This window comes from Leuresthes tenuis, unplaced genomic scaffold, assembly GCF_036924035.1.
Source record: "Leuresthes tenuis unplaced genomic scaffold, fLeuTen1.0.hap1 SCAF_21, whole genome shotgun sequence".
Classification (NCBI taxonomy): Eukaryota; Metazoa; Chordata; class Actinopteri; order Atheriniformes; family Atherinopsidae; genus Leuresthes; species Leuresthes tenuis.
Genome location: NW_027325375.1, coordinates 4,558,117 through 4,583,795, shown reverse-complemented (window position 1 = coordinate 4,583,795; position 25,679 = coordinate 4,558,117). Strand labels below are relative to the sequence as shown.

Here is a 25,679-nt window from a genome sequence, read left to right as displayed (position 1 = left end):
ACACACACACACACACACACACACACACACATATATATATATATACAGTATATGTACACATGGTATACAGCACCCTGTGTTGTGACACACTTTTTCTAATGCAGAATCAATTCTACCAACTGTCACAATGATGTTGACATGTTCAACATCAAGGTGTTGCCAGTCTGCTATAATGTAATGTTGAATTGAAATTAATTGGAATTTAGTCTAATATTTTAGCTAAGTCAAGTAGAACATGTCCTGTATGTTTACAGAGACAGTGAGTCCTTTGTTGTAAATGATTTACTGTAGCGAAGGCAGGTACAGAGGAAGACAAAAGCTGTGGTTTTTAAATGTCAGCCTCTCACATGGTTTAATTTTGTATTACCTGCTATCGTGAGAATATATCATCTGTGTCTATAATAGATTCACTGATGTTTTTAAAAAGAACAGTTAGCAACATACCAAGTGACAGAAAAGTGTTGTATGTTTCCATACCTCTTGTCACGTACACAAGCATACAGACACAAAGACCACAAATGCTGAAATGGAAACTTACACCCTTAAGTGTAAACCCACTATCAAGCATCTGCAATTGTTTTTCAGTTTTCATTGTTCCACATAACTACTGGGGAAAACTGCATGATGTATTTGTCCTCTGGTTTACTGAGAATATTTCAAGTATTAAATATCCATATTAAACTGGCTTTAAAACAAAACAGGAGGGACTGAAGATAGACTTTATAAAACCTTTTTTTTTTTTTTTAATTAATTGATTCTGAATTTAGTTTTAGTTCTCTTTTTTGTCTGATTTTGGTCCGAGATGCTGATATGCTAATACAAAATTCAGTGATTCCAAATGTTTTATACAGCACCTCTAAAAGAAGGAAAGTTCAACTCAAGGGATCAGACACTAATTTTGGTGAGACCTCAAAAACCTTAACAGGCCTGGAATTTAAGCCTAGTACACACAAAGATTTAAAGCCCAATTTTCACTTTACAGACAAACGGTCCAGATCTGATGTAAATCAGCACTTGGATCAGAGTTCAATCATTATACAATAGAGAGAACAAGGTGAGCAAAACAGACTGAAATATCTTATTACAATATAGCATTAATGACGAGAAAGAGACTTGAATTTATAAATATAACTATGTAGTTTCCTGGCAAACTGTGAGTGACAGCACACCCTGTGGCTGCTTCCTTGATTTTCGTCACTCAAGACAAAGAGAAGAAGAGCATAAACCAGCTTTCTGTCTGCAGAACATTCACAGGTCTCAGTGAGCTGGGGAAACATCAAACCACTGTGACTGAGGTAAAAAAAAAATTTATTTAAAAAGGTATGCATGTTGATAGAAGGGACCAGAATCACTGCCATTCTTCAGAGCATTTTTCATTACTTATTTAGTAGAAATCCTTAACATGCAACAGCTCCTGTCTAAGTTAGTTATTGTAATTCAACAAGCTATATTAATCTTAAGGCGTCTTTTTAATTTGATACTATACCAACATACACATGAAATATCAATATACTGACACATTTACTATTTATTTATATGTATATGTTGCAGAAATGACTTCTGTCTACATGATCTTCGCAGCTCTGGCAGCAGCAGCTCTGGCAGCAGCAGCTCTAGCAAACGGTAAACTTTTTTTTGAACAGTATAGTGATCTGAGGCTTCGGAAAGCACATTTTGTCAAAATTGATTTAATCTTTATTTAAAGCAAGAGGTAAAATAACAAAGTACTTACAGTAAATGTGGACATGCTTAATGATTTTGTTCCACTGCACTGAAATGATCCAAAGTAACTAGTAATGAAATTATATATTCAGCATTGATTCCCATTTTACATGAAAAAAGTTTTTCTTTCAGGTCCTATTGAATGCAGTTTCTCTGAATCAGCTGTAACTCAACAGTGTTTTGGAGCAGAGGGACAACCACTGATTTTCCATCTGTCAAATAAACAAAATGTGGAGATCAAGCTGCTGAAGGATGGCAAACACAAGATTTTCAAAAAAGACAAAAATGTGACAGTTAATCCGGAATATGTAAGTCAGTTTAAATTCTACAATGGAACACTTAATCTAGGTAACGCAATGAAGAAGCACTCTGGAGATTACAAAATGGAAGAATTTAGACCTGATGGCAAAAACCTGAAAACAGTCAACGTGCATCTGCAAATTCACGGTAGGTAACTTAGTTTTTTAGACAATGGTCGGGTCAGTTTGATGGAATCTGGATGCGGAATTATTTTATGTAATAATTTTAAAAAATATATAATGAATGTTTGGGAATATATAACTGTCTGTTTCTAATATTCAAATAGATAATCAGTTTATTCTTGAATTTCGTTGAACAAGCTATATGTTTAAAAAACTTATTGAGATGGCAGAGCAGTCGTCTGCCCATTGCAGGGTCATTGGGTCTCAGCTTCCCTGGACTTTATGTCTTAGTGTCCTTCAACAAGTCACAGAATTGCGAACACCGATGCGAACGTGGCTTGTGAACGTGTGTACGATAGAGAAAAAAAGTTTTGTATATCCTGTAACACTGTAGAGACAAAGAAATGTGAATTTGAATGTGGATTTAAATTTAAAAGCACTGCTTTTAGCACAGCTAAAATAGGAAAGGGCTGTATATATAATATACATTTGCCATTTACACTCATGCACACTCAGTAAAGGAGAAAGCGAGATCATTTCTACCAACAAAGTACTGCTTCTACATGCATCAAATGTTACTAAACTAGCAAAACATTGCAAGAAGGAAATATGATCACCAGAGTTTCTGAACCTCAAGGCGAAAATGCTTCTCCCTTATCGTCATCATTTTGCATGAAAACCCAATGTTGCATCTGATTTCACAACTTGATTTTTGTTTAGACATCCAAGCTTAGACACTCAAACTCAGGTATAACCGCAATTCAAAAAAAGTCAGGACGCTGTGTAAAATTAAAAAAAAAAAAAACAATGTAAAGATTTCCAAAGGATATGTCAGAGAGAAAGAGACATTTTACTCCTTTGACTTATCATGTTTTATGATGCTTTGAATGTTTTCAGTTGGTGAAAGTTCTGGACTGCAGGCAGGCCAGTCTACTACCTGAACTCTTCAACTACGAGGCCGTGGTGTTGTAATAGATGCCGTACGTGGTTTAGTATTTTCTTGCTGAAATATGCAAGGCCTTCCCTGAAAAAGACCCGATCACTGGATGAGAGCATATGCTGCGCTAAAACCCATGTATACGTTGCAGCGTTGATGGTGCCTTTCCAGATGTACCAATTGCCAGTTCTTGTGCCACTAATGCACCACCATATAATGAAATATTATATGTTTTCAAACTGAGCACTAATGACTAGCCAGATGGTCCCTCTCCTCATTAGACGTGGTGTCCATGATTTCCAAAATAGAATTTATTTTTCTGACCACAGAACCGTTTTCTACTTTAACTCCATTTTAAATGAGCTTTGGTCCAGTGAAGGTGGCTGTGCTGCTGGGTCATATTTGAAAACGGTATTCACAGACTACTATTTTCTGAAAGTGTTTCTGAGCCCATGAGGTGATTTCCAGGACAAAAATCATCCCTGCTTTTAACGCAGAGCAGTATGAGGGACTGAAGAGAACATCAAAAAATAATCTTCACCTCTGTTCATTGTCCTCAGAAATGTCTATAGCTTCTCTGAATTATTATGTGTTGTAGATGATGTATTATTCAAAGTATTTCAAAGCCTCAGTTTTACAGTGAGATTGTTCTGAAATTGCTATGCAGTTCATCCACACAGTTTTAACCTATCTACATGCTTCTCTGGCTGTCTCTCTTTAGTTCCACATATATTACTATTACACATCTAATAATCGATTAGTTCCATCTAAAAAGCTAATATTTTTCATGAAATGGTAAAATGTCTCATTTTTAAGATCATATATATATATTCTGTTTTATTGTGAATAGAATATAAGTTTCTGAAATTTGTCAATCACTCCATTCTGTTTTTATTTCCATTTTATAAAGCATTGTTGGACTTGAGGTCGCAAATTGTTTACAATGTCTTTCGTGGATTTGGTGAAATTTTATACAACTTCTCATGTCTATGGGACAGAAGGATCAGAAATTTAAGAATAGAATAGAATATACTTTGTCATTGCCCACTAGGGTACAACAAAATTAAGACTTTGGCAACAAAGATAAATGCGTGAGAGTAAAATACGCAGCCCGTCTATGATTGGGATCACCAAACTGGTCGTCTAAACATGCTGTTAAAAAAAGTGCAACAAGAGCAAATTGGTTTTGCATTCATAAAAACTGTAATCCGTTAACTTGTGGTTCTGGTGATCAATTCTGAAACAAATTTTTTTTTAAATCTATGTACCTGTTGTATCTTAGTCATACTTTTATGTTTATCTTTCAGCTAAACCAGCTGTGTCCCAGATGTGTTTGTCACCAGAACCGATGACAGTAACCTGCTCCTCTGAGGGAGATGGAGCAGAATTAACTTTCACACTGGATGATCAATTACTCTTACAAACCAGAGAACACGGTCAGTCCCTGAACAGCTGTTCAGCTGAAAAATTTAGTGTCTCAAGTATTTCCATCAACTTACACGGACAGCTGACTGGAAGCATCATGTGCCAAGTTTGGAACAATGTCAGCAGAGAACGGACAGTCACACACCTGACACCCTGCAAAGGTACAGTGTTTAAAAGGATGGTGCTTTCCATATATATATATTTATTTATTTATGAAATTTCTTGTATTTATTGCATTTTCATTTTAAATGAAAATACAATAAAGACTGTTCAGCTTCAGCTTTCAGTCTCGTTGTTGGCTTTCCCTCTACCTGTACATGTTACAGATTGCTTATCAGATCACAGAAAAAATTAAAAAGAAATAATGAGAAGCTTCTTCAAATTGCTTCAAATTGTCATTATTATATTTAAAATTGATATTTGTTTGTATTCTTTAGGTCTTGATGCGGTTAATGTGGCTTTAATATCTGGTGTTGCCTTTCTCTTTTTGGTGGCATTGGGACTTAGTAAACTTTGTAAAAATCAAAGCTCTAGACCAGTAAATGAAGGTGAGTGAAATATATAAAAACTGACTTTGAAAAAATGTCTGATCTTCTGCCATCACTCTAAATTAAAAATAATGTTTTCCAGGTAACCCCGAGGATGAAATTTTCTACACACAAGTAGAATACAAGAAAATTTGACTTACATGACAATATAAAATAACTTTTTCCTATAAGTTGTTTGTGCGCAATTATCTTTAAACTTCCTGCCAGTCTGTATTAGATGCTTGTGGCTCCATTAAGAACCAGACAGCTTGCCGTCAGAAGCGAGTGCCGTAAAGCTGAACAAAAGTTAAAGGACAAGCTGCAGGTGTCAATTCAAATATTAAAGGGCTGTTGGTGTCATTATCAGGGGATTGTGAAAGATGTCAAAAGAAAGATTTGTCAAATATTATTCTGTCAAACTGTCATAAGCCACAGGTATTATGTTAACTGTTGATGCTGTTCTGAATGCTCCTCAGAGTCCAGATATTCAGCCCTCCCTGAGGCATGTGTAAAATTCTTTACTTTTTTTGTGGATAAAACTGATGTCAGGGCTCATTTATCACCTCTGGCTTTTAACCTTTTAGTCTATGTTTAACATTCTGCTGCCTTTCACGAGTGTGACTTTGTCTTATTCATATGAGGTTGTTGTTCATCTGAAGCCTTCAGGTTCCCCCACTGACCTCAGTTTTTAAAAGGAGATTATTTCTGTTTTGGGACCATCTGTTCTCGCTCTTATTAACAGCAGCCTGGTTCCTAAAAATCTTTGAAAATGCTACAGTGCAATCACTGATAAAAAAAACCTGGCCTGGATCCCTCTGTGCTGTCCAACCATAGGCCTATTTCCATGCTGCATTTTCTCTTGAAAATTTTGGAGAAATATTCAGATTCTAGTCAACTAAAAGCCTCTTAAAATGAAAATGATGTCTTTGAAGTTTGTCAGTCTGGTTTTAAGTCTCGTCATTGCACGTGATCTGTGCTGCTGAGGTTTTTATTGTTTACTGTGTTAATATTTTAATAGTTCGTTTAGAGCATTGAGGAGGTTTTCGTGGCACAGCCCTGGAGTGGCTCAGGAACATTCAACTGTCACATCACATCCTCCTCTGCTCCATTAGCATGTGGGGTCCCACAGGGGTCAATACTTGGGCATCTCCTCTTTTGTGTACTGCCCCTGTGTTTCCCTACTCCATGAAAGCTTTAACTGAGTATCTGGATGAATTAAAAGCTTGGATGGCTCTCAAAAGCTTAAATCTTAATGAGAGGAAGACAGAGGTGATAATTTTTTGTCCAAGTGTCACCAGTGGGCTTTCATCTGTAGACATGAGCCCTCTGGCACAGTATGAAAAGATTTACAAGGATTTTAGTCAGATCAGTGCAATGATGAAATCCAGCTGAGACATTCTATCAAAGAACCACTTTAAAACAGTGATCTATGCTTTTTATTACAACTAGACTGGATTACTGGAATTCTCTGTACGTTGATGTTAGCCAGACCTCTCTGTCTTGTCTTCAGCTGGTCCAGAAAGCTGCTGCATGACTTTTAACTGCAACACCAAAGAGAGAGCACATTACTCCTGTTTTATTTTCAATGCACTGGCCGCCTATTAATTTCAGTGTCAATAAATATTTTACTTGTTTTTTTTAAATCTTTAAGTGGTCCTGCCCCATCCTACCTCTCTGAGCTGCTGCACTTAACCTCCCTCCCCCCGGTCGCTCAGATCAGCTGACCAGCTGCTCCTGGATGTGCCGAGGACACAGAGGCTCAGGGGGTTGGTGTAGCAGTGCCTAAATTGTTGAATTTGTTGCCATCACACATTAGAAAAACTTCTTCTTTGACCATTTTTAAATCTGCTCTTAAGACCCACCTCTTGATTTCAACCCAGTGTGAGATGTTGATTCTAGATTTATGTTATTGTTTTAACTGATGATTTTATTCTGTCTACTTTTACTTTGTCCTTATATCAGTTTCATATATTTTCTTATTCCTATGCTCAGCACTTTTGTCAGAGGTTGCTGGGGTTTTTTTTTTTCAGTGCGTTATGAATAAAGTTGGCTTGGTTTGGCTTTTAAAGGGCAGGAACAACCTTTTCTGACTCAAAGATCAAACAGAATGACCAGTTAAGTGTTTCTATGTAACTGATAGTAACGTTTATTTAACTTTATAATTGAAAATCAGTTAATGCGGAATCTAACATGTGAGCGACGTCTGGGGGATGCAGTTTTATTGCAGTTATTTCAAGGACGAGAGTCTACCTTGCAATCATATTTGACCACAGGATGGAGCCAAAGTGTTTGACATTTAACAACTATATCTTTTTTTCATTTTAATTTGGCTGGATGACTCCGTAATATAAGTGTTATCCAAAAAGTAATTTCCATTTCAATAAGAATTTAGCTTTGTCTGATTCTGTTACAAGGTTTGAAAACACTTTTTTTTTTTTTATCCAACAAATACGACAATGCACTATCAAGAAATATAGTGCAACATAAATACAGATACAGTTTAGTACTATGAGAAGGTAATAACTAATAATGTGATGAAATTAGATTTTTACTGATTTTACAGTGTAATTTTCCAGGCAATAATCTGCTGGAAAAGGATTTATCAGGCAATAAGATGAGCACACTTTAATGTTGTATCTGTCTGACAAAACACAAGAGGAAACACTCAGTAAGTGGCAATTAGTCAGTAATTCCTATAGTATGTAGCCTTGAACACACTAACAGTAATTATCCAAGATAAAAGATCATTTTAAGCATCATAACAATTTTCATTCATCCTTATTTATGGGTGGCTTAAATCATTAATGCAACCACTTTCTATTTATCTATTTAGTTTTTAAGCATTCAAGGAATTATATTTCTAAAACCTTCTACTGACATGAGCGTTACAGACTTTACTGAAACACCCACAGTGGTGTTTCAGTAAAGTATACTTCCATGACAAGACATTTCAAAAGGAGGAAGGTCAAAGGCCTCACTAACACTAGCCTCATACATCATGTGGATTTGACAGCTCGACCACATCCTCTTTTTAGAAAGCACACATGCATTATTAAACTATCATTAGCCATATGCATGAACAGTGGCAGAACAGTCACTTACACGGGAGAAATATATTGAATGCATTACAAATAAGAAAAATATTTTGGTGGTTATGAGTTGCATATCATACAGGTAAATGCTCGCAGTCTGCTTTCTAACATGAAAATGGATATGCTAAAAATTTGTGTTGAGTCGACCGGTGCAGATATAATTGTCATCTCTGAGACCTGGCTCTCAAATTCTGTTTTGGACAAAGATGTATCAATTGAGGGTTTCAATATTTTCCTGCGCTGATCGCCCTAAAAACGTCGATGGCGTGGCAATCTATGTCAGATCCAGTCTTGCTACACGGGTCTTGCTTTGGAAGTCTTTTGTTAAGCAGTTTGAATTCTTACCTTTAAGTATTGTCTTGTGGTCAACGCCTAACTCTTGTTGGTTGCTATAGGCCCCTTTCCGCTAATGCAGAGGCATTATCCTCTTTAATGCAGTTGTTAGCTCAACTGAAATTCAAGGAAATCGTTCTGGTAGGTGATTTTAAATTGGGACTGGCTTTTACAAGTATCTGATCCTTTTAAGGCCCAGTGTCTTGCGCTTAACCTCACTCAAATTATTGAAAGCCCCACTCGTCTTAACCCCAAATGCCTAAGAAAATCTTCTCTTATCAATCTTTTAATAACCAACATGCATAAATATTCTGCCACAGCAGTTTTTGCTAATGATCTGAGTGATCATTGTGTGATCTGTGCAGTTAGAGACATTAAAATCCCTCGCACTAAGCCTCGTATTGTTCATAAAAGAAGTCTTGAGCAATTTGTTGAACAAGCTTTCCTTCATGATCTTTCCCATTTTAACTGGGACCGTATTTTATTAATTGATGATTTAAATCTTGCTTGGGAATATTTTCACGACAGTTTTAGCTATTTTATGAACAAACATGCTCCTCTTCATCAGTTCAGGGTGTAGGGACGAGAGAGCCCCTGGTTCACTGCTGAACTGACTAATCTCCTACATAAGAGAAATCAGCTCTGGGCCAATGCAAGGAAGTCAGGCCTTGCAGCTGATTGGCTACTTTTTCGCCAAGCTCGGAATAGCTGCACTACCGCTATTAGGGAAGCTACACGGGAGTATTACTTAGCGCAGACCACCAACAACTTAAATAACCCCAGGAAATTCTGGCATACCATAAAATCCCTCTCAGCCAGTACTTGCTCTTCAGAGCTGCCACCTAACATTGTCGATTCCACCCCTATATCAGATAAATCTGAGATGCTAAACTGTTTTAACAAACATTTTATAGCCTCCAGATCCTTGTTCGACTCTTCATGTGATGGTAACTCCCCTACTCTCCCCCTTGTCAGCCCAGCCACTGGAAATCAAAATTTCTCTTTCACCCCCCCCTTCTCTGTTAAAGATGTTCTTACAGCCTTAAAAGACCTAGACCCAAAATCAGCAGGCCCTGATAAGTGAAATAAAGATGTATCTGTGTCTCACATTTTTAATCTTTCTATCCAGAGCAACGTCATTCCTGATGTGTGGAAAACTGCTCATGTCCTGCCTCTCCTCAAAGGGGGTGACCCCACTTTATTGAATAATTATAGACCCATCTCCAAGCTCTCGATTTTAGCAAAAGTTCTTGAAAGGCTGGTGAATGACCAGGTCAAGGACTTCCTGAGCCTGAACAATATTTTATCTCCTTTTCAGTCAGGTTTTAGGAAGCAGCATAGTACAGCAACTGCTGCCATTAAGGTGATAAATGACATTGTGGAAGCCATGGATGCCAAGAAATACTGCGCTGCCCTCTGTCGATCAGAGTATTTTATGTCAGCGGCTGTCTACCATTGGAATGTCAGACCATGCTGTTGGCTGGTTCTCCAACTACCTTTCCGGCCGCAAGCAGTGTGTGCAGTCCGATGGTCTTAGCGCCAGGTTCCTAAACACTTTAAATGGTGTTCCACAATGTTCCGTCTTAGGACCCACTCTTATTTATGTGAATGGGTTAGGCCAAAACAAATGCATCTGTACATATTTATCCTGATGATACCCTTGTCTATTGTTGCGCATCTTCTGTCACCCAGGTGTTTAAAGAACTGTAGTCTGCTTTTGACACCATTAAGACACAATTGTCTCATCTCAGGCTAGTTGTAAATGCAGGTAAAACTAAGTCTGTTCTTTTCAAATAAAAAGGAAGGTGCCTGCTGTTTTACCCTGTATTATGTCTGCTCAGGGTACCCGTATTGAATCTGTGGCCACTTATAAATACCTTGGCATAACATTGGACGATAGCCTTTTTTAAATGCCATATTGACCAATTACTGAAGAAACTTAAATTAAAACTGGGGTTTTTCTTTAGAAATAGAGCCCGTTTTTATTTTAATGCATGAAAACGTATTGTTGCAGTCACTTTCTTGCCACTCTGGGATTATGGTGATGTTGTTTATATGAATGCCTGAACTCCCTACATCTACTGGATGCTGCATATAATGGGTCTTTGAGATTCATAACTGGTTGTAAATCCCTAACATCACTGCACATTGTACTCTCTCACTGACTGGTCTTCACTTTCCATGCGCAGAACCACCCATTGGTATCTATTTATCTATAAATCCATCACTGGACTACTCCCCTCCTATTTGTCCACATACTCGACAAGGAAACAGTTTGATCATAGCCTCCGGTCCCTGGATGACATCACATTTGCCATCCCCTCAGTCCATACTGATCTTGGCAAAAAGGCGTTCTCCTATGCTGCGCCTGTAATATTGAACAGGCTCCAACAGAAGCTGAAGCTTTCCAGTTTTATTTCACTAGAGGACTTCAAATTACTTGAATGATGGCTGGTGAGACAGTCAGTGGGGGTCTGCACATGTACTATACTTAACTAGTTCCTTCTTTTTTTATTTTATTATTAGTTATCATATGTTCCTGTTTTGTTTTTGTCTCTTGTACGTTCAGTTAGTCTGTAACTTTGTTTTGCTGCTGCCAACCTACAGATCTCTTGCAAATGAGATCCTGGGTCTCAATGAGATTTTACCTGTATAAAAAAGGTTAAAAAATATATATATAGATTCATGTATTTGCATATAGATTTCCATTCTTATTTACATAAAACAGAGCAAAGTCTAATTGATTACATCTGATATGCGAGACACTGTTTTCAAAGCCAACAGGAAGCATTGACTGATTTCTCACCCCAAAGGTCTGCCTTCTTTTGTCCAATCATGTCTTGTATTCACTGGAGTCCATGACATCTGTCAGACGTGTTGAAAAATGCTGCAAAACTTTGACAGGACACAATACTCTAACTAACATGTATACATTTAAGATCATACTGCTGAGATTTTTTAGTGTAAACTTAGGTCACTTGTCAAATTTATTCCGCCTCCTCTTCTCAGCCTCGACCTCAAATCCTCTCCTGCACACATTCAACCTGCTAGAACAATCAAGGCAGCTTTGCTTTATTCTGTCAGCTGAGGAGAATGCAGCTTACATCTACTCCCAGCCTGTGAAGATGTAAGAGCCCAGTGCATAAACTGTATTTGAGGGTAATGTTCCAGCAAGATCAGCAAAAAATTATGTGTAACGACCTCTTTCATTGGAATCTGTTTCCAACTTAGTCCAGTTCATCACTGGATTTGTGTTCATCACTGTGCCACAGAGAGTGATAAGTTCCAGCTCTCAGCGCCTGAACTTCAGAAGAGGGAAATGTCAGTTTATTTATTCATTATTTGTTGGTTAGCAGTGGCTAATGCTAACAGTGTAGCTAATGGAGATGAACATGTAAACTTCTGGGGAGTAATTGCTGTTACTTTATGAAAAACTCTTATTGTTTAGACATTACTTTGTTAATTTGATGCTTATGAAAAATCTGCAGCTATGTGAATAAGGTGTTTTTGTCACAACACCAGTCCTCTCCTCACTCTTTGCTACACTGAACTCTCATAGCTCTCAGTGTATTGTAACGACCCAGATTAAGGTTAAGAGCACACAGTTGGCTGTTTCCCCCTCTTCCTGCCAATCACTAGACCACAGGCCATGTCACTCAGGTGTGGGCTGGTGGTTGGTGGGACAGAGTGGGCGTGAGCCAGTCTGGGTGCAGGTTTGGGCGCTCTCCTGAGTTTGGTTGAGAAGCAGTGCTGATGATCGCATGTGGGTTATGGTCCAACAGTACTGAGTTGTAAACGGGATTGAGTTCTGTAAAATAAAAGAGCAGTTCGACAACGTCTTGTCTGTGAAGTTCCCCGCAAGTCATTACAGTATTAACATTGCATTACTGAGATTTTTCTATGAAAGATGCAGGTGTTCAAGTACAATAATTTAATGTCATTAATGAATACAAAATGTTTAACTGCGATATTTAAAATGGTACACATGCATAACTTTGAGTTACACTGTGTACATCTCTGACTTGGTCCACTACCATCAAAGACTAAGCATTGTAGACCATGAAAAACTGTTCCGACTTGTAAAGAAAATTAAATATGTCTCCTTAAATGTAGATATGATACATTTTCTAAATGAAGTCACTGTAGGTTGTAACCGTTTGATCAAAGGTTTTAAAAGGATGGATATTGGTAGTCTCCTTTCTGAGCATACTTTTGAAGCCTCAGTAGATACTGATTTGTAACTGAGGTTTCCAACATCAGTCGTCTGCCTGCATATACAGATCTTGTTCTTTCATCCTGTCTGTTGCATCTCTAACATGCTTTTTTTTTTTTTGCAGCTGAAAATACACACAGAGGCTGTTAGTATAGCTGATGCATATAAACCACGAATGGAAAAAAAAACAAGAGCTATCACACGTTATTTTGGTCTGAATGGTCAAAGGTGTCACTTCCGTTAAGTACCATCCTCCTCACAAACACACAAACACAAGCTAAGTACTTCTATTTTACAGGATAAAAGCTTTAACTGCATATCAAACAATATGTTTAGATTAACAGTGACAGAAAATATTAACAGCAAAGTATTTGTAGGTTTAGTTATGATACCAACCAGGCCAGAATTTAACTTGAATTATGTATAATTATTAATATATATATGATAAACAGTAACAAATAAAGTCAACGATAAATTAGGCTATAGTCACATTGCACATTCACTGATGGCTCTCCCAGAAACAACATATTTCCATCTCTCCCCCCAGTGTTGTGCTCCCCTGTTCCTCAAATATTAAACTAGTGATCACAAGCTTTTTATCTCTTTAGATTTGTGTCTCTTAAAATGTTGAGATTCAGTTTGTTGGATGGCTTAGAATGAAGAATGAACTTAAATATTTAAGTTTACATAATGAGACATTTTCAAAAACAGGTGTCAGTGCAAACCACTGGCACTTACTGCAGACCTCTTATTTCCAACAGTACAATAAGGTGGAATGATTTTGCTCCATCGTCACTCAGAAAGTTTATCAGAAAGGTTTCAGTTTGGCACTAAATCCTGACACTCATTGATTGCTCAAAACCATTCCTAGTTATTTCTTCACTGAATGAAGCTCATTAACCTCATCATTGAAATGAATATGAGAAAATACATAAAAGATGAAAAAGCAAAGTGACTTGTTTTTTTTAGTGAATCGCTTCCTCATTTATGTTCACATCACAGACAAAAGACACCAAACAAAAGCCAACCTACTTTCAGTTGAAAATTTGCCCGCCTGTCAGTTAGACTCACAGAAGATCTCCAAATGCAGGTGAGTGAAAGCAACATTATTTCAACATTAATTACTTATTTATCTTGGTTAACATGATGCAGATAATCCACTTTTTATATCTGTAGTCAAAACATTTTGTTAAAATATGAAAAACTCACTTCATGACTTAAGAGTAAAGCAGAACATTCAGCTTTAGAACTTCACCTACAGGAGAAACTGACCCAAGAAAAATCCAGAGAGATTTCAAGAAAATGTTTATCAGCAGTTTTGACACGTAAAGTAACTCATTATTAAGCTCCTAAGGTTTATCATTTCAAACAATACCACAAGATGTCAAAGTAATTAATGAATAACTCTGCATAAACAGAAAAGAAATGGATCACTTAACCGTGTTTTTGTTGAACTTGGATAAACATCAGTTTTTCATATCAGCTCTAAAACACAGTGTATAAAATTGAACTATTTCCAAATATGCACATGAAAAATGAGTCAACAGTTTAAAACTTGCATAAAAGTAATTTTTTATTTTATTTTTAACTTATTTGATTTACTCATCTGTCGTCAAAAGTGAGGTAATGTTTTACCTGCAGTCACTTTTGTAACCTATACAGCAGTGCTGATGAATTTTATTTTCTTGTATTTTATTTTATTTTATCTCACTTTGCAGTGAGAAGTGTGTCAGACATTTTGTTTGCCCTAAATGATCTAAAATGCTTTATTAACAAGAATGTTGCTTAAAGAACAAATTATTCACCATATTTTACATGTTTTGTATTTATATTTGCAGTGTCACTACTTGGATTATTTCATTCAGATTGTTAATCTTTCTTGATATAATTTAATGATACATTCTTGCTAAGTATTGCCATTATCTTGTGTGAGTGCAGCCAACAGGAGAGACAGTGTCTCAGCTTTTGTGGTCAAATGACAGGAAGTGTAATATAAAAGCTTTGCAAACAGTATCAGCAGAGACGATTACAACGCTGAAACAGCTGTAAAGTTATAAAAATTCATCTTTATTTCACTGTCAGGTTGCCAACTAGCATTTGACTTATTCCATCTTCGAAAGAAGAAAAAAACATCAACTGAAGACTTGATCTTTGATTTTAGAGGTGACTGACTGGAATTTGAGTTAAATCAATACTGGGTCTCTTGTTTTTTAACCACTTATAGCCACTGGCTACCAATTTCATCTGATTAACAGCTGGGCCCTCCTTTGCCAATATTTTTTGTTTTTATAATGTTCTCAGTGGGTGACAGACTGAGACAGTTTTGCTCTCACTCTCCCTTACCAAAGAGCCACGGTGCTGTCCTGTGTGCAAAAAGTTGCATTTTTTTGCTGATTTGATTTTGCAAGGCCTGAAAAATATATTGTCTGGATGGCAGCATATGTTGCTCAAAACATCACATCAGTATTCATTAATAATGCCTTCATACTACCTAATGCGCCTCCATACCATCACAGATGCTGGCTTTCAAACTGATCAATGGTAAGAAGCTGGATGGTTCCTCTCTTCTTCAAGTAAAGAAAAGTTTCAAATTTTAATTAATCAGACCACAGGAAGGTTTTCCACTTCCACTATCTTCATCTTAGATGAGCTCCAGTGAAGGCAACAACATTTCTAAATTTTCTTTCTGTGGTGAGCTTCCTTTGAACTTGAATTTGTGAATGCAGCAACAACATGAGCTCACTGACAATGTTTTTTTGAAGCCCAATCAGTGATTTCCAGGACAAATTTGTGTCTCTTTAGTACCATCATCAACATAAGGCCTGCTACCATTTTCTACACAACAACAAGGTATATACAGAGTACAACCACCTGTCTCTCAGTCAGCACTGACCCACTTCAAAATTCATTCATTTTGATATGACCCATAACTTGATACAAGAGGAACAAGTTAATGCATATTTAATCTTGTCACTACTTAAGTGAATGTACATAACTTACTTTGATTCTCATCAGACCACATAAAGACAAGGAATAACCGCCCAGAAGTTAGTGCGAAGTTCCCAAACAGGTTATTAGACTGAAAGAAATTCAAATGAAATGATCAGTCTACTTGATATGTCCAAACCATGTGGTTGTCACGGCTGATGGCCATGTAAAACAAAAATGGAATCCAAAATACAGAAACTGACAAAAGACAATGCTTAAGCTAGGTGAAAACAGTTTATTAAGTTGAAGAAGGTTGTGGGCAGGTCCACAGTGGTCCAGGTCCAGACGGGAAGCACTAAGGGAGATGCAAACGTGAGAGGAGTGCTCAGAGCAATAGTCAGTATATCCAGTGTTAAATCTCTTAGCTTTCAGCGTATCCAGTAAGTGTCCAGGGTAGGAGAGGCAGTCAGTGGTTGCAGGCTGGTGTGTGTAGTCCCGGACTGGTGGGGCGAGCAGGCAGGAGGCAACAGATGGCTTGGCAGCAAAGGTACGAGGCAACAACATCCACTGTGTATCAGGACCGCCTTGGTAACCAGGCATAAGGAAACACAGGATACGAGCTGGGAAACGAGGAACAAAGTTAGTAACAACAGTTTACAACCAAAGTCCCCACACAGGAATGGCCGTCTTTACCACTAAGGTAGTGTGGTAATCTTGCGAAGACTGGTTCTCCTGCAGCTCCTTTTGGGGTCAGTTCATAATGAAGGCAGATGGATCAGAGGTGTTGCCTGCAGGAGCAACACAGACTCTGCCCCAGACTTCTTTGAAGCCTGCTCAGCGCCGCCTTGAAGTCAACACAACCATGACAGTAGTGTTTTGTTTTGTGTGATTTTTACAAATTCTAAACTTATAGAAATTAATCCTAAAAATATTTTTATTTTACATTTGTAACACCTTTAAAGGTGTCTTGGGAAATAAAAAAACCCTTTTTCGGACATTAAAGGTTACACCTATGTTTTCCTATGTAACTTTTTCGTTGACAGTTTAATTTTGTCATTACAGACAATGATTTTAATCTACATCATCATCACAGTTCTGGGAACAACAGATCGGGTAGAAGGTACGCTTCATATTTTCATATCATTCATCATCAAATGTAATATAATGCAGCATGGCCTTGTTACAATGCTTTGCATGAGTTAATTGCTCCTGAAATGGAGGAATTGTTACATCAGTAACCACTGATACAATCATTCTCAATGACTTCAGATGGAAACATCACAGACCAAAAACAAACCTCAACTAAATCAAACATTTTCAGAAGTTGCTGGTTTGACTTAAATGTTGAAATATCTTATTCAATTCAATTCAATTCAATTCAATTCAATTCAATTTATTTTATTTATATAGTGCCAAATTACAACAATTGTCATCTCAAGGCACTTATATAATATAGTCCAATTCAAGCCAATTGGAATTTAATTCATTGTAATCAGAATCCAATTCATTCATATAGAGCCAATTCAAATTCTCTCCATTTTGTTTCTCCCCCGCATCCTGGACATCTACTCTTCAATAAGAGGACATCAGCTTGATTTACTATTCACAAATTGACATTTCGAAAAAAAAAAAGATATGTAATGTTTATTTTTCTTCATCATATTAAAGTAAAACTCAGAGATTTTGAAATATTGATCCATGTTTTTTTCCTGAACAGGAAAATTGTGTCTTTTCAAGTGTTTCTTGCGGTTGACTTGACCCTGTCTTGTGCAAGCAGAGATATTTACCAGGCCGGCAGTGATATGAACCTCTACCTATGGTCTAGAATCTCATTGGAGGAAGAAAGATGGCTGAACACATATTTGTGTGGCATTTGGGTCATGTATTGATTTCCCCTCATTGACTGTAAAAATCTCAATATCACTCTACTCAAATTGATGGAGTATAACACATTTTATATGTGAAACTGAAGGAAGATGATCAGTTACAACCACATTCATCAGCAGATGGGATCAAAAAGGTGTTTCACCTGCTGAGCTGGTCTGAAACATTTTTCATCCTTTCATCCTTTCGTTCTGTTTCTCCCAAAAAGATGAGAGCCAAGTCAGAAGTGTGTGACCATTGTTGTGTGTCTGTTTGTCAGTGAGATGTCTGGAAAACAAGTTCATGAATTTCATGAAACTTTGTTAGATGGGGAAATAATGGAATTTTTGAGCTACAACAATTGTCATCTCAAGGCACTTAAATAATATAGTCCAATTCAAGCCAATTGGAATTCAATTCATCGTAATCATAGTCCAGTGAAATCCAATTAATTAATTTCAAAATAATCCAATTCATTCATACAGAGCCAATTCAAAAAACAATATCCTAGCTAAGGAAACCAACAGATTGCACCGAAACTTGTCTTCAGTCCAATCTCCCGTCCTGAGCGTGCCTGTGGTGACTGTGGAAAGGAACGACTCCCTTTTAACAGGAAGAAACCTCTGGCAGAACCAGAGGAGAACGGTAGCAATCCGCCTCCACCAGCTGGGGTTTGGGAAGACAGAAAAGAGGGGGGAAAAACACCATAACGCCATTCAAAGGATACCTGTTGGAACAGGAAAACACAAGTTAATAACCACAATAATGTCACATGTACATGATATCATTTGAGAAATTAAACAGGGGAAAAAGAGAGCAAAGTGAGGAAAGGTGTGACAGATGAGGTCCCCCAGCAGTCTAAGCCTATAGCAGCTTAACTATGGGATGTTTCAGGATTACCTGAGCCATCCCTAACTATAAGCTTTATCAAAAAGGAAAGTTTTAAGACTAATCTTAAATGTGGAAAGGGTGTCTGCTTCCTGGACATTTACTGGCAGCTTATTCCACAAGAGAGGGGCCTGATAACTGAAGGCTCTACCTCCCATTCTACTTTTAGAAACTCTGGGAACAACAAGTAAACCTGCAGTTTGGGAGCGAAGTGCTCTGTTAGGAAAATATTTTACAATGAGATCTCTAAGATATGATGGAGCTCGGTCATTAAGAGCTTTATATGTGAGGAGAAGAATCTTAAATTCTATTCTGAATTTAACAGGGAGCCAATGAAGAGAAGCTAAAACTGGAGAAACATGATCTCTCCTGTTAGTTCTCATCAGAACTCTGGCTGCAGCATTTTGGATCAGCTGGAGGCTTTTCAGAGAATATGTGGGACAGCCCAATAATAAAGTAGTAGTCCAATCTTGAAGTAACAAATGCATGAACTAGTTTCTCTGCATCACTCTGAGACAGGATGTTCCTGATTTTAGCAACATTACGAAGGTGAAAGAAGGCAGTCCTTTATTCTCCAGTTTTATATGTGCATCAAATGATAAATTCTGGTAAAAAAAATAACTCCAAGTTTCCTCACTGTAGAACTAGAAGCCAAGGAAATACCATCTAGAGTAACTTTATAACTAGACAATTTCTCCCTGAAGCGCTCAGGTCCAAAGAGAACAACTTCAGTTTTGTCTGAATTTAAAAGCAGACAGTTCTGAGTCATCCAGGTCTTTATGTCTTTAAGACAGGCTTGTAGTCTGACCAACCTATTGGTTTAATCTGGTTTCAATGTCACCCATGACCCCAATGTAATCAACAATGCTTTTAGGGACTTCTATAAAACCTTATATTCATCACAAAATGATCCGTCAGACAGTAACATAGATCAGTTTCTTAGTAATATCAACCTTCCAAAATTACAAACCGAACAGGCGATGGCTCTGGATTCACCTCTTTTAATAGGAGAACTCCATGAAGCCCTTCAACATATGCCTAGTAACAAAGCCCCGGGACCAGATGGTTTTCCAGCAGAGTTCTACAAAGAATTTTGGACTGTTTTGGCACCTGCATTTCACAAAATGGTATTACAAGTTAAGCAGAATGGCAGAGTACCCCCACACATGAACTCTGCTAACATTATCTTGCTACAGAAACCAGGAAAAGACCCCATACTTCCATCCAGCTACCGCCCAATATCTCTAATAAATGCAGACCTCAAAATAATTTGTAAAGCCCTTGCCAAAAGAATGGAAAAAATAACTCCACTTATAATACATCCTGACCAGACAGGTTTTATAAAGGGTAGACACTCATCCACTAACACTCGCAGGCTAATTAATCTCATAGACTATTCTACCATCGACAACCTGGAAACCACAATAGTCTCTCTAGATGCAGAAAAAGCATTTGATCGAGTGAACTGGAAATTTTTATTCGCAGCATTAAACAAATTTGGGTTTGGGTCACACTTCATCAACTGGATAAGGATATTATATAGCTCCCCAAATGCGTGTGTCAGGACAAATGATCAAACCTCTCCAAGCTTCAGTCTGCAGAGAGGTACAAGACAGGGTTGCCCACTTTCTCCGTCACTTTTTGCTATTTTCATCGAACCTTTAGCAGCTGCTATCAGACAAGATAGAAATATTAAAGGCATCCAACCCCAAAATATTGAGCATAAAATAAGTCTTTATGCTGAGGATGTTTTACTTTTCCTTCAGAACTCTCAAACGTCTCTCACTCACACGATCACACTCATAAATAAATTCTCAGCACTTTCTGACTACTCTATCAATTGGTCTAAGACCACAGTTCTGCCCATTAACTGTAGGGTCCAGAATATACCTGCGATCACTTTACAGTCAGGAAATATTAGATATTTAGGCATAAACATTTCCTCCAGGCTCTCAGAGCTAACAAAGCTAAATTATGTGCGATTATTAAAGACAGTAGAGGACGATCTCTCTCGTTGGAAGTCCTTACCTATATCACTTATGGGGAGAGTTACAACCATTAAAATGATGATACTACCAAAAGTTAACTATTTGTTCTCAATGATCCCCATAAAACCATCTGCTACTTGGTTTAAGTCACTAGATTCATGCATCTTCAAATTTCTGTGGAAAAACAAACCACCACGTATTAGTTTAAAAACCCTACAGAAGACCAAGGACTGTGGTGGATTAGATTTACCTCATTCTCAGCACTATTCCTTAGCCAATAGGTTACAGTATATATCAAAATGGTTTAAACCTAGCCCAATAGATGAACCATGGATAAATTTAGAACAAGCATTGTGTGATAATCTGGAAATCTCTGACCTGCCACTTATTAGTCAAAACGTAAAAAATCACAAATGTTTCAAAAGCATTAACATCAGCACCTCTCTGACAGCCTGATGTGGGAATTTCTCTAAATAACAAAGTCTTCAATTGTCCCATGTAAGCTTACACCCATCTGGAACAATCCTGACATACTGCAAAACAAAAAAAATGTTAAACTTTACTCTGTGGAAGATCAAAGGAATCAAACATCTGAAACATATAATCCAAAATGGAAATTTTATTTCATTTGATGAGCTCAGGAGGAAGAGCAGTCGCCCACCAATCGGAAGGTCGGTGGTTCGACTCTGGCTTCCCCAGGATACATGTCGAAGCGTCCTTGGGCAAGACACTGAACCCCACGTTGCTCCCCCAGTGAATGCTTAGAAAGCACGTAGTTATATCCTAAGACGTGCTGTATGAATGTGTGTGAGTGTAGTGAAGCGCTTTGAGTGGTCAGCTAGACTAGAAAAGCGCTATACAAGTACAAGTCCATTTACCATTTACCATTTACCTATCAACATGGCTAAAGTGTAGCATCCCTGCATGCCCCACACTGTGCATACTGGGTGACTTAGACAACATCAACATGGAAATTAACTCAGCCCACATGGTTCTCACAGTGTTATGTATCGCAAAGAAAACTATTCTCATGAACTGGAAAGCGAAGAACAATCTGTGTATTAAACCAGTTTAAAAATTTTCTTTTAGACTATATTAGCATGGAAACAATGTCTGCCTCCTCAAAACATCAATTGGCTGAATTTAATTCTCTCTGGTCCCCTCTGATTAGCTTGATCACATTGTGGTGGTGGGTTGCTGTCCCGTCGCTCTGGGCGGTTGGGTGTGTGCTGGGGGGGGGCTGTGTGTCGGGCTTGGAGGGCAGTTTTGGGGGCTTGCGGGTGGGGCTGTCTTGCGGTGTGGGGCGGGGTCCCTTAGGGGCCTTGGGGTGGTGGCTGCTGGCTCTATGCCGAGTGGCCGGGCCGCTCTGGCGTGGGTGGTGGTGCTGGGCCTGGGCCCTGGTGGCTGGGCGCTGCCTTGCGCCCGGGGGGGGGCCCTGCCTGTGCCTGGGGGGGCTGGGTTGCCCTGGACGCGCCACAGTATGGGTGGGTTGGTGCAGGTCCTGGTGCCGGGCTTGTTGCTCTGGGACCTCCAAGGTGTCCGCAGATGGTTGTTTTTTTCAGGGTGTTGGGGCGCGCGGTGGGGGGGGGGTGGGGGGGGGGGGGGTGGGGGGGGTTTGGGTGATGGTGGGTCTCAGGCCCGGGCTGCTGCGACTGGTGTGACCGGGTGGTTTGTTTGTTTGTTTTTTGTTGTTGTTTGTTTGTTTGGGGGTACAGTAGCTCCCGGAATATGGTCGCTGGTGGACATCAGCCCCTCCTGCCCTGTGTTGGCTCCCAGGTAGCGCGGATGCCTATTGCAGCCAGTCCCTGGCTGCCCTCTCCGGGGGAGAGTAGCTCCCCCGGTGTATATCCCCATACCCCTCTCAATTCTGGCTCCTGTACACAGCACACACTCACACATGAAGGGTTTTGGGGGCGTGTGTGGTTGGTGGGGTGTAGTGGATGGGGCCACGTAGGTGGTCCCCTTTGGTTGCACTCTGCAGTTCCCCGCCCCTGTTTTAATTACACCTTAGACATTACTACTTATCAAACACACTCACACACACACATTAGGTCTTGGGGGGTGGTTACACTGAGTGGCATCTGGTGGGCGGGGCTCTTTGGGTTTGTAGGCTGCCCAGATGGCCGCGCTCCCAGTTCTACAAGTTTGGCTGCCCCTCAATTTTAATCGCTCACTATTAGAAAATATTGAAGAGCCAGAAGGGTGAGGGGAGGGGTCTTCTTCCCACACCCCTGCTTCCTGGTTGCTGCTCGGGGCGGGAGGGGCCAAGAGGATTAATTAATTGTTCTGCTGGTTCGGGGTCTGTGGTGGCTGGGGGGCTGCTGGCCCCCTGGTGTGCCCGCTGCGCTACACCCCAGCGGAGTTGAGGGAGGGAGGACGTGTGGATGTATGGGACGTGAAAGTGTGTGTGGTGATGATTGGGCCTGGATCTGGGACTTGCTGTCGCCTGGCCTGCTTGTGCTTCTCCCAATGGGGGGGCGGCGTTGCCTCTCCCCGCTGCTCACGACTTCACCCACCTGTGGGCACGTCTTGACTCCCAGGGCACTTGGCCAGGGGCGCTGGGGCAGGCGCTGACCCACTGTGTGGCTGTCTGGGGCGCTTGGCCCTCCTGCGTATTGGGTGGGGCCTCTGCCGGGGGGTTTGGGGGCGCTCGGGCTCTCTGCTTGCTTCTGATTGCTGGGGGGGGGGGGCTGTGGATTGTGGCTCTGTACACTTATACACTCATAACTAAGCACGGTTATCATGTAGGACCTGTGTCATGGGTGTTGCATGTTCTCACACACACCTCAGGTCATCTATATCCACAGCTGTGTTGTATACGATTACCGCTTCTTGTGCTTGTTTTTGTTTGTTTGTGTGTTTGTTTTTTCTCTGCTTGTCTGCTTTCAGGTGCTCCTGGTGGCGCTAAGGCTGGATTCCCATCAGAGGCCATGGATTGTTGTCTGTTTTATTTTTTACAGGTGTAGCAGCTGGTTGTCTGGTTTTTGTTTCTATTTTTGTTCTGTTTCCTCTTCTTTCCTCTTCTTCTTTCCTTGTCCCCCGGTCCGGTTCAGTTCTATTACATGTCATATATTGTCAACAGAAATAAATAAATGGGCATCAAGGGGAGCTTTACATTTATAAAACTTCCCTTGGAAAAGCAAATCTGTTTGGCATTGACTACAATTCTGCTGCCATAATGCTGAACAGGACAAGGGGGGGGGGATTTAAAAATCTGGTTTCATAGATAAGAACAGCTGAGCATCATCAGCATAACAATGGAAATTTATGCCATGCTGTCTAATAATGCTACCTAATGGAAGCATGTACAAAGTAAAAAGAATTTGTCCAAGCACAGAATCCTGAGGAACTCCATGACTTACTCCAATGTGTGAGGAAGATTCTTCATTTACAAGAACAAACTGGAATCTATCAGATAAATATGACTTAAACCAGCCTAATGCAGTTCCTTTAATCCCAATAACATGTTCAAGTCTCTGTCACAGATGCTGTGATCAATCGTATCAAATGCAGCACTGAGATCCAACAGGACAAGCACAGAAACAAGTCCGCTATCAGAGGCTAAGAGGAGATCATTTGTAACTTTCACCAGTGCTGTTTCTGTGCTACGATGCACTCTGAATCCTGACTGAAACTCTTCGAACAGATTATTTCTATGTAAATGATCACAAAGTTGAACTGCAACTATTTTTTCAAGAACTTTAGACAAAAAAGGGAGATTGGTTATTCATGTTTAAATAGGTCATTTGAAAACGTACCTTTCTTAAATTACATACCAATATAATCAATGTCAATAATTTAGAAAAATGTGCTTTTTTTTCAATTTTCATTTCTATCCTTCCTTCTGCTCTCTCAGGGACAATGGAATGCAATTTAACTCAAGCTACTGAAAACCAGCAGTGTTTTGGAGCACTTGGAGAGCCACTAATTTTTCACCTGCCAACGAAAACATCTATAAAAACAAAGCTGCTGAAGGACAATCAGAATTTTTTCATTTTTTACAATGATACACTAACAAAGTTTATGGTTGACAAGACAACAAAGAATGACTCTGGAGATTATCTGTTGGAAATATATTCATCTGATGGTATATTGTTACAGAAATTCAACATCCACCTAGAAATACTGGGTAATTACTTTTTTTAAGCCAGTATGATTTCAAGCAAGGTTATAATTAAGAATCTACTTCACTTTCACATAGATAATAGTAGCACTGCTCTTACACATGCAGAAGTTCAGAAATGTACATTGCTTTTACATATTAATATTAATATATTAACAGAATGAACAAAGGAACTGAATATTGTATTTGGTGCTACATGTAACATGAGACTTTTTGTTGGTCTTGCAGCTCCAGTGTCACAGCCAGATGTGTCCCAGATGTGTTTGTCAGCAGAACAGATGACAGTCAGCTGCTCAGCTGAGGGAGATGAAGTGGAGTTCATTTTGTCTTTAGACAGCAACACACTGATACAGATCAGAGCTGGGAGTGCACCAAGTCAAAGCAATTATAACGTTACCATCAACTTACATGGTCAACTGGTAGGAATCCTGGTGTGTAATGTTCAAAACAACGTCAGCAGAAAACAGACAGTCATCCAGGTGATGAGCTGTGCAGGTAGTGCATTTCAGAATATTAATCAACTACATTTTGTTGTTTCACATCATCTGTTTTTATTCTGTGGCTTCAGAGTATTTTTTTCTGTTTCATATGTTGACTTAATTCTCAACATACACTGTAAATGACAAAACACCTCCATCAATGTCTCATTTAAGTTGATTTTTGTATTTTCCTAGGTGCCACTTCTCCCACCTGGCTTGTAGCTGTGGCTGTGATAGCAGGTGTGGTCGCTTTATTTCTTCTTGCTGTGTTCCTTGGAATCATTTACTTCAAAAATAAAAACCCCATAACTGTGAGAGAAGGTAAGAGGCTCACTGAGGACCCATGTGATATTTTATTTCAAATTTAGAATGCAACATGCACAAGTTACTTAATAATCTTAAGAATAACTATATAAACTATAAAAAGTTTAATCTATTTTACATTTATACCATTTTCAACTTTTTTTTACTGTTCTTTAATCAACAACATTAACACCCTTTAAAATACATCTAAAATGAATATATTTCCTTCTTTCAGATGGCGATCAAGATGAAATTGTGTACTCAGACGTCAGAGTGACTCGAGCTGCCGCTCAGCGGCATCATTAGGGTGATTATCACAGCAACACAAATGCCACCTGTAATTCTGGGTTTGATTCTCAGCCAGCTGGATCCTTCCTGCATGTTACTCCCGACTTGACTTGTTTCTCTACACAATATCTATGTTAAAAAGTCAGCA

The 25,679-nt window shown here is 39.0% G+C and overlaps 1 long non-coding RNA gene across 1 annotated transcript; it reads left to right on the top strand.

Annotated features, from left to right (window-relative positions):
- Positions 1-1,551: 1,551 nt before the first annotated feature.
- Positions 1,552-24,952, top strand: LOC140279868 (uncharacterized). Its single transcript, XR_011909371.1, has 3 exons — positions 1,552-1,623; positions 1,855-2,169; positions 24,690-24,952. It is a non-coding gene; the product is annotated as an uncharacterized lncRNA (long non-coding RNA).
- Positions 24,953-25,679: the final 727 nt, after the last annotated feature.